Source organism: Physella acuta, unplaced genomic scaffold (genome assembly GCF_028476545.2).
Source record: "Physella acuta isolate Inbredline_101_S28 unplaced genomic scaffold, ASM2847654v3 ptg002027l, whole genome shotgun sequence".
Lineage (NCBI taxonomy): Eukaryota > Metazoa > Mollusca > Gastropoda > Physidae > Physella > Physella acuta.
In genome coordinates this window covers 42692-52334 of record NW_026733531.1, presented here as the reverse complement: position 1 = coordinate 52334, position 9643 = coordinate 42692, and the positions used below count along the sequence as shown (strand labels likewise).

The 9643-nt window shown below is 40.7% G+C and overlaps 1 long non-coding RNA gene across 1 annotated transcript; it reads right to left on the bottom strand.

Annotated features, from left to right (window-relative positions):
• Positions 1 to 4589: 4589 nt before the first annotated feature.
• LOC131931774 (uncharacterized) lies at positions 4590 to 9270 on the bottom strand. The gene is made up of 8 exons (XR_009384348.1): positions 9219 to 9270; positions 8833 to 8883; positions 8181 to 8309; positions 6884 to 6932; positions 6252 to 6302; positions 5780 to 5847; positions 5540 to 5574; positions 4590 to 4927 (listed from the first exon to the last, which is right to left on the bottom strand). It is a non-coding gene; the product is annotated as an uncharacterized LOC131931774 (long non-coding RNA).
• Between the last annotated feature and the right edge of the window lie 373 nt (positions 9271 to 9643).

Sequence of the window (9643 nt, the reverse complement as noted above, 5' to 3'; positions counted from 1 at the left end):
ATCCCAAAAAGCTTTTAATCTATATAAATAAATTCATTAATAATTTAAGGAAATTAAGATGATTATTTACTAATGCTTTATAAATAAATATAAAATATTATACTCAAAATTATATTGAATATTCAACATAACGGAGAAAAAAATATAATACTTAAGTTAATGCTGAACAAAAAAAGTAATAGTTTTGTGTGTTAGCCATTCTAGTAAATTGTGAACCCTTTCTTACAAAGTTTACTTTTGTTACACGTTATTTCTGGCAGTAATCGGCAACCTCAATTAAAAAAAAAAAAAAAAAAAGGCAACCTCAATTATTTTATTTGTTAATTGGCTTCTTTACATTTTATTATATCCGTGCAAGAAAACGCTTGCTCGCATGAATATGTTGACCAGTGGCGTAGCTACCGTAAAGTTAGCGTAAGCAAGGCATAGGAGCCCATGGCATTTAGGGGCCCTTTTCCCTCTTTGAAAAATTAAAACTTTTTACGTTGAAATTTTAATATTTCTTTTATACAAATAATTTTAAAAATGAAATGAAAATTCCGTTTCTTTTCTATTGTAGAAATAATTAAAAGTTCCAAACAGGCTCCCCAGTCCTTTCGTACTTTACAAGTAGTGGGATTCAGTGGGGGGGGGGGGGGGGGATCGAACAGGGCCCATCCTTAATAATAGCAATATATCTTTACGCTAATGACATTTCATTTGTTGATCTAATTAATCTTTAATCAATATGGCGCCATTAACACTATATGTTTTTTGGTTTTCATCCAATCGCCAAGAAACTTTGGGAAATCGTCGAGAATACGCCAACGGAAGTGTGTTTTTCCCAGACATTTTTCCTGATATAAACTCTGACTTTTGGGGAGGTTTCACCCATTAAATTTTTATTTTATTTCTGAGCCCCCCCCCCCCCTCGGCAGTTTCCCAGTGGCTATGCTCCTGGGTTCTGTTGATAGGGTGTCCGTCGCATCTTGTCAGCGTTACTACTTGATTCAGCGGTCAAATTGCACGGGCGCATTAGCCGGCACCCCGGCGGTCGCCTATATTCGTTTTAATGAGCACCATACACTAGGGATATGTCGGGATACACAAATCGATTACTAAATCGAATAAGGGGTGTCCTCTAGCGCATCAGCAGTAGTAACGGTTGGGCTCCCGAGTTACCCTGCGGCTACCTGAGTGCACGAGATCCTTTGATTGGACGGATTGATGGGGATCGACTTTATCAACTGTAACACAACACCTTGCACTTAGACAAGAACGCGTGTTGACATTAGACAATAATCGCTGTTTGCTCGACGGCTGACCGCAAGACTGGTAAACCGACTTTCGTGACAACCGCCTGTTAGATATCGAATTTTGAATGTTTTGGAAGAGATGCAATCCCCCCCCCCCCCCCTCCACCGGACTAGCGGACGGATCAAAGACAGCGTACGCAAATCGGCAGGTGTCAATTATGTGTCTTGGAAAATGTAGGAATGATAGATCTGTATAAGTATTACAGCGCCCTTTTCCCACGGTCGTTTTTTTTTTGTTTCTGGCCATGGGTGGCTACTATGTCAACTTTTGACTTCCCAGTTGTAGACGGGGTACAGTAAAGTAGGCATTCCGAAGATACCGAGTTGCGTCCCCTGTTTTAGTCAAGTACTTCCTTCGTTTAATTATTATATCTACAATTTATGATCATGTCTTTGAAACTGTATAAAACTACAAAAAAAAATTATTATTATTTTTTTAAATGTTTGAAATAAATTTATATTAAATTAAAAACATAGCCAAATAAAAACTATGAGAGTACTGCTATAGATATACACTCCACTATGTCCTACCCCCCCCTCCCCGTCCTACTGTTGTCATACAGTCCTCTATGTCCTACCCTCCCCGTCCTACTGTTGTCATACACTCCCTTATGTCCTACCCTCCCCGTCCTACTGTTGTCATACACTCCCTCCATGTCCTACCCTCCCCGTCCTACTGTTGTCATACACTTCTCACATGTCCTACCCTCCCCGTCCTACTTTTGTCATACACCCCTCCATGTCCTACCCTCCCCCCCCCGTCCTACTGTTGTCATACACTCCTCCATGTCCCACCCTCCCCGTCCTACTTTTGTCATACACCCCTCCATGTCCTACCCTCCCCGTCCTACTGTTGTCATACACCCCTCCATTTCCTACCCCCCCCCCCGTCCTACTGTTGTCATACACTCCTCCATGTCCCACCCTCCCCGTCCTACTGTTGTCATACACCCCTCCATGTCCTACCCTCCCCGTCCTACTGTTGTCATACACCCCTCCATGTCCTACCCTCCCCGTCCTACTGTTGTCATACACCCCTCCATGTCCTACCCTCCCCCCCCCCGTCCTACTGTTGTCATACACTCCTCCATGTCCCACCCTCCCCGTCCTACTGTTGTCATACACCCCTCCATGTCCTACCCTCCCCGTCCTACTTTTGTCATACACCCCTCCATGTCCTACCCTCCCCGTCCTACTGTTGTCATACACCCCTCCATTTCCTACCCCCCCCCCCGTCCTACTGTTGTCATACACTCCTCCATGTCCCACCCTCCCCGTCCTACTGTTGTCATACACCCCTCCATGTCCTACCCTCCCCGTCCTACTGTTGTCATACACCCCTCCATGTCCTACCCTCCCCGTCCTACTGTTGTCATACACCCCTCCATGTCCTACCCTCCCCGTCCTACTGTTGTCATACACCCCTCCATGTCCTACCCTCCCCCCCCCCCGTCCTACTGTTGTCATACACTCCTCCATGTCCCACCCTCCCCGTCCTACTTTTGTCATACACCCCTCCATGTCCTACCCTCCCCGTCCTACTGTTGTCATACACCCCTCCATTTCCTACCCCCCCCCCCCGTCCTACTGTTGTCATACACTCCTCCATGTCCCACCCTCCCCGTCCTACTGTTGTCATACACCCCTCCATGTCCTACCCTCCCCGTCCTACTGTTGTCATACACCCCTCCATGTCCTACCCTCCCCGTCCTACTGTTGTCATACACCCCTCCATGTCCTACCCTCCCCGTCCTACTGTTGTCATACACCCCTCCATGTCCTACCCTCCCCCCCCCCCCGTCCTACTGTTGTCATACACTCCTCCATGTCCCACCCTCCCCGTCCTACTTTTGTCATACACCCCTCCATGTCCTACCCTCCCCGTCCTACTGTTGTCATACACCCCTCCATTTCCTACCCCCCCCCCCCGTCCTACTGTTGTCATACACTCCTCCATGTCCCACCCTCCCCGTCCTACTGTTGTCATACACCCCTCCATGTCCTACCCTCCCCGTCCTACTGTTGTCATACACCCCTCCATGTCCTACCCTCCCCGTCCTACTGTTGTCATACACCCCTCCATGTCCTACCCTCCCCGTCCTACTGTTGTCATACACTTCTCCATGTCCCACCCTCCCCGTCCTACTGTTGTCATACACCCCTCCATGTCCTACCCTCCCCGTCCTACTGTTGACATACACTCCCTTATGTCCTACCCTCCCCGTCCTACTGTTGTCATACACTCCCTTATGTCCTACCCTCCCCGTCCTATTGTTGTCATACACCCCACACATGTCATACCCTCCCCGTCCTACTGTTGTCATACACCCTTCTATGTCCATTTAGCAGGACCACAATGTTTAGGCCCACAATGTGAAGGCCCACAATGTTTAGGCCCACAATGTTTAGGCCCACAATATGAAGGCCCACAATGTTTAGGCCCACAATGTGAAGGCCCACAATGTTTAGGCCCACAATGTGAAGGTCCACAATGTTTAGGCCCACAATGTTTAGGCCCACATTTAGCAGGGCCACAATGTTTAGGCCCACAATGTTTAGGCCCACAATGTGAAGGCCTACAATCAGCAGGCCCACAATGTTTAGGCCCACATTTAGCAGGGCCACAATGTTTAGGCCCACAATGTTTAGGCCCACAATGTTTAGGCCCACAATGTGAAGGCCTACAATCAGCAGGCCCACAATGTGAAGGTCCACAATGTGAAGGCCTGCAATGTGAAGGCCCACAATGTGAAGGTCCACAATGTGAAGGCCCACAATGTGAAGGTCCACAATGTGAAGGCCTACAATGTGAAGGCCCACAATGTGAAGGTCCACAATGTGAAGTCCCACAATGTGCCGGCCCACAATCAGCAGGACCACAATGTGTAGGCCCACAATGTGTAGGCCCACAATGTGTAGGCCCACAATGTGCCGGCCCACAATCAGCAGGACCACAATGTGTAGGCCCACAATGTGTAGGCCCACAATGTGTAGGCCCACAATGTGTAGGCCCACAATGTGCCGGCCCACAATCAGCAGGACCACAATGTGTAGGCCCACAATGTGTAGGCCCACAATGTGTAGGCCCACAATGTGTAGGCCCACAATGTGCCGGCCCACAATCAGCAGGACCACAATGTGAAAGCCCACAGTTTGTAGGCCCACAATAAACAGGCCCGTACATTTAACACTGACGTCTAACAACACCAATAATCGTATCCAACACACATTCCTAAAACGACTCATATCTTTCACAAACAAAAATCGAGAACATTTTAAGCAAGTTATGACTTTATTAGATGTAGCAAAACAGACGTCTTCATTCAACAACCTCGTATCTTTTAATGCCTAACATTAAGTGCCGGTGCATACATGACGTCACAATCGTAGGTGTTGGGGCGATCAGACTGAAGTATGACGTCATGCTGAGGTGAGGGTCTGCCTTTCAATACTGATAAGAGGGGAGGAGGGAGTAGAAAATCGTCATCGGAACGGGACATCATTTACTGGACGACACCCTACCCCCGGCTTATCCGTGACGATAGTAAAAGCAAAGGAACACGTAACACATCCGGTTTTTTTTCTTCTTTGACTTCAAATCTTGAGTTTTTAACCAAATTTCTTGATGTTGCCTGTATTGATAAAAATTTGAAACAATCAAAGTAGAAAAAATAGTAGTTGACAATGCTATTAACATAAGATATTTTTTGTTTTACTGAATCTTTTAAATTATAAAGTTCTGATGGTAATAAAAAGAGTATTTAATTTAACAGCAACTCAAATATAAACATTATAATAAAACACAGCATTTACATAGCACGCTAAAGGCTTATGAATATTTTTCTGTTGTAGACAAAGTTTAGTTTGTAATCAACCTGAACAAATATTAAAGTTAGCTACTAGTGTTGGAACTAGCTAAATTCTTTCAGAAGAATTCGTTAAGTTGCTTTTTGTCCTGATTCTCCTAAACTTTGCGAATGCTAATGTGTGTTTCTTCATGCGTGTTCATCTTTGTGATTATTAATTACTGTTGTTGTTCATATTACATTTCTTTGTGTTATACTGCTAAGAGTGTAATTGTGTGTTTGTTTCAATGTATATGTACTATTATAAGTTTTTTTTTTTACATTTAGTAGTTTCATGCGAAATCGTGTAAACAAAGCATAAACAGAATATAAATTTAAAAAAAAAACCATAAATATAAACCCATTTAAAACCACATCACATTGCAACCGTTTTGATACCTGAATTAGGTTTCTTTACATTTGTGCTGTATTGGCTAAAAATAATGTTAAAAGATTGATATAGCATTTAGAAATTTGTGTGTTGGCTTAATTTTTTTTTTAAAAATATGTAGAATTTAATATTTATTGTGGTGAATACTTATAACGCCCAGAACTAAATGAATACAGTTAACTCGGGTTTATGTAAAAGACTGAGAAGTTAAAAAACAAAAGAAAGCATTGTTAAAAAAAAATTGTTACCATTCCACCTAGAACCACGCAGCACATCACACAGGATCCCAATAGAATATCTCGCACTGACAATGTTCCTGGGGTCAAAATATGTAACATTTTTGTAATCATGGTATACGTGAAGTAAGTATACGTAATAAAAATGTAGTATCACTAATGAAGTACTAACTTATATTTTTTTCGTATAATAAACGACTTGCTTTGTATACAACAGGAATATTTTATTTACGCTATCTTGTTACTACCAGAATTGTTTAATAGGCGATGTTGGTAACATTTTCAAATTTAATGGTTTCCGACGAAAGGGTTCCGTATATTAGTCATATTTCTAATATAAATGCTTCATCCTTTTATTAGCAATATTTCATATATTAGTTTTCGGATGTTTTCGCTAATTTCTCCTTTTAATCGCCACTGCGTAGCCTACATGACACTCTCGTACATGACTCTCGTACATGACACTCTCGTACATGGCACGTACCTGGAGGCCACAGGTGAGCTAGGAGGTAACCCATTACGATACACCAGGCAACTGTATATAGGAATAATTATGTATCATATATACAAATATATATATATATATATATATATATATATATATATATATATATATATATATATATATATATATATATATATATGAATAGTTATGGAAAGACGAAAGAGATATAATAGAATCTGACTTCGGACAAAGGACTTCTAACCCCCCTCCCCCACCACCACCACCACCGCTCTCTTACCATCTAGCCCATTTTACTTGATACTAATAAATAAAAGTGAGCACTGTAATATTTAATAACAGGTAAATCTAACATCTAGGAAAAATTTCCAAAAGTGTATCTACCATCAAGAGTAAATTAAAAAAGTGAACCTACTACCAAGAGTAAATGAAAAAGTGAACCTACCATCAAGAGTGAACCAAAAAGTGAACCTACCATCAAGAGTGAATAAAAAAGTGAAACTACCACCAACAGTGAATCAATAAGTGAACCTACCACCTAGAGATAATAAAAAGTGAACCTACCACCAAGAGTGAACAAAAAGTGAACCTACCACCAAGAGTGAACCAAAAAGTGAACCTACCACCAAGAATGAACCAAAAAGTGAACCTACCACCTGGAAACAATTCACTTTCCTCCTGCTGACAGTCTGGGGACGACATCTGTCAAACAAAAGAACTGGTTGTACGATTAAACTAGCTGCAGCTGACTAGCAAGATCTTTGGTTTTAAAGAAACAATACGCAGCAAGAACTCTCTCTCTAAATATTCGTCTCTTCAGAAATTTGAAATATTTCGAGTATAACGAGAATCGTTTTCAAAAGTTCGCCATAAAAAACACAGATCTAGTGTGGGGGATGATCTACAGTAGTGAAAAACTCTGAACATATTATGCAGGGCTAACTTTTATTCTAAATGGATAGTGGCTCTGTTATGGAACATTCGATGGGTAAGTAAAGTTCCTTTTTTTGGAACCTGACGGGGCAAGTGAAGTAGAGTTTACCTGTTTCACTGACCTCGCCATATGAATGGATAGTGTGGTCAGCACTATGCCCAGCCGCCTTTACTTTCCCTCACGTTGGTTAGTTACCTATAAGAGCTGGGTGGACTCAGGGACATTCTACTGAGTTGAACCCCAATTCGAACTCGAGACTTTCGGTTAGCGTTCGAGTCCCCTTGCGTTCGTGAGGATCGCTAGATAGGGACAGACAGCAACCTATCTAGAAGAGCAAACTTTTAAAAATCACACAACTTCTGCCTAGCATGTTTTTTTTCTTGGGTAGACAAAGGCTTAGGTAGATCATCCAGAAAGAAAAGCAGGCTGAAGTCTGAGTCAATCGGCCATATGGACCGTGAGTTGTTCACACGTAATGCTAAACTGTGTTGAAGAAAATTCCCTTCAGTTTTACAAATGAGAATGAAGAAAAAGAAGAAGTTGTATACATTGATGGTAAATTGTTACTTTTTGCTAGTATCCTTATCCTGATCCTAATAACTGACTTTAACTGAAAAAAAAATAAAAGTCCGAGTGGTCGGGTCGGTTAAGCTCATGGTTGCTGAACCAAAAAGGCCCCGAGTTCGAATCCCTGGGCAGATGAGGTTGGGGACAGCTACTCATCTAGGAGAGACAAATCTAAAATCTAAAAACTTCTGCTTTATAGTTTGTTCTTGGCTGGACAAAGGCTATGGAAGCAAATCCAAAACGAAAAGCAGGCCTATATAAGAAGTAGTCACATATTTCTTAACGGTGTTGGAGGGAATCTCTTCCAATACTAAAATTAATAACGAAGAACAAGTAGAAGACTGAAACAAAATGCCATGTTCACCAAAATCGCTCCTGTTTTTAGCGTATCGCAGTTACAAATGTAAAAAAAATGTTGTATTTCTATGCTGTTAACATAATTGTCTTACGTGTTTTGTTACAGATTGTGAAGAAATACCAACTGGGTTGTATGTGGGGGTGGGCTAGAGCTCAGCAGAGGTGAAAGATGATGAACAAAATAAATACTCCTATAAGAACGTCCTGAATTGTGATAGTTTCTGAAAGATTAAAAAAAAGTATAATTTCATTGCTTATGTGAAACTAAAAATACAATGAATATGTATCCCATCAACAATATTTATGGTATATAGTGACGGAATTTTTTTTTTATAAAATAGAAATAAATAAATAATACAATTATATAGGCCTAACAGCTGTTATTAATATTTTTCCTAAATAGTCATAGTTTCTGAAAGACAAAAAGGTATTTTTTAAAATCATGTCAGCGCATTTATGTGTGATTTATTTGAAATAGTAATGTACAATTAAACCAAAATAAAATGTTACCAATAATACCATACCCCATTCCCTCATGTATCCTCGACCTGGTGTATAAAAATGTGATTTTAAAAAGCCATGGAAATTCGACTTCGCTTTAACGAACTGTTCGGCGAACGAACCCAGAGGTAATACCGTAACGGCAATATTTCCTTTACACCATAAAACCTAAGTGCTATTTCACTCGACAATGTTGAACTAGACACAAAAGTAAAAAAACAAAAAAAAAAAAAAAAAACTTACCAATTCGAAAAAGATGGGCAAGGAGAAAACCAACAGTCATCCACTCAATTACTATAAAAACAAATGTGTATATACATATATACATATATATATATATATATATATATATATATATATATATATATATATATATATATATATATATATATATATATATATATATATATATATATATATATATATATATATATATATATATATATATATATATATGTATGTATATATATATATATATATATATATATATATATATATATATATATATATATATATATATATGTAAAACAAATCCACCTTTTATCAAAAGCTGCCTTATCCACCTACATTATTCTTACCTAGTCAAGTCCTCAAATCTATTTAACTAACCTCTAGAATAAACTACGTACCTGCTTTCAATACATTACGAATCAGTACAGTGTCTTTCATTGTCCAATGCCTACATAAAAAAATGAATAAGCACGATGGTCAGGCATTTATTATCTGGGGCTTGATATTCAATCACAAATGACCAGGGATGGGGGTCATAAGACCTGACCACACATGACCAGGGGGGTCTGTCATAAGACATGACAACAATTGACCAGGGGGGTCTGTCATAAGACCTGACCACAAGTGACCAGGGGGGTCTGTCATAAGACCTGACCACAAGTGACCAGGGGGGTCTGTCATAAGACATGACCACAAGTGACCAGGGGGTCTGTCATAAGACCTGACCACAAGTGACCAGGGGGGTCTGTCATAAGACCTGACCACAAGTGACCAGGGGGGGTCTGTCATAAGACATGACAACAAGTGACCAGGGGGGTCTGTC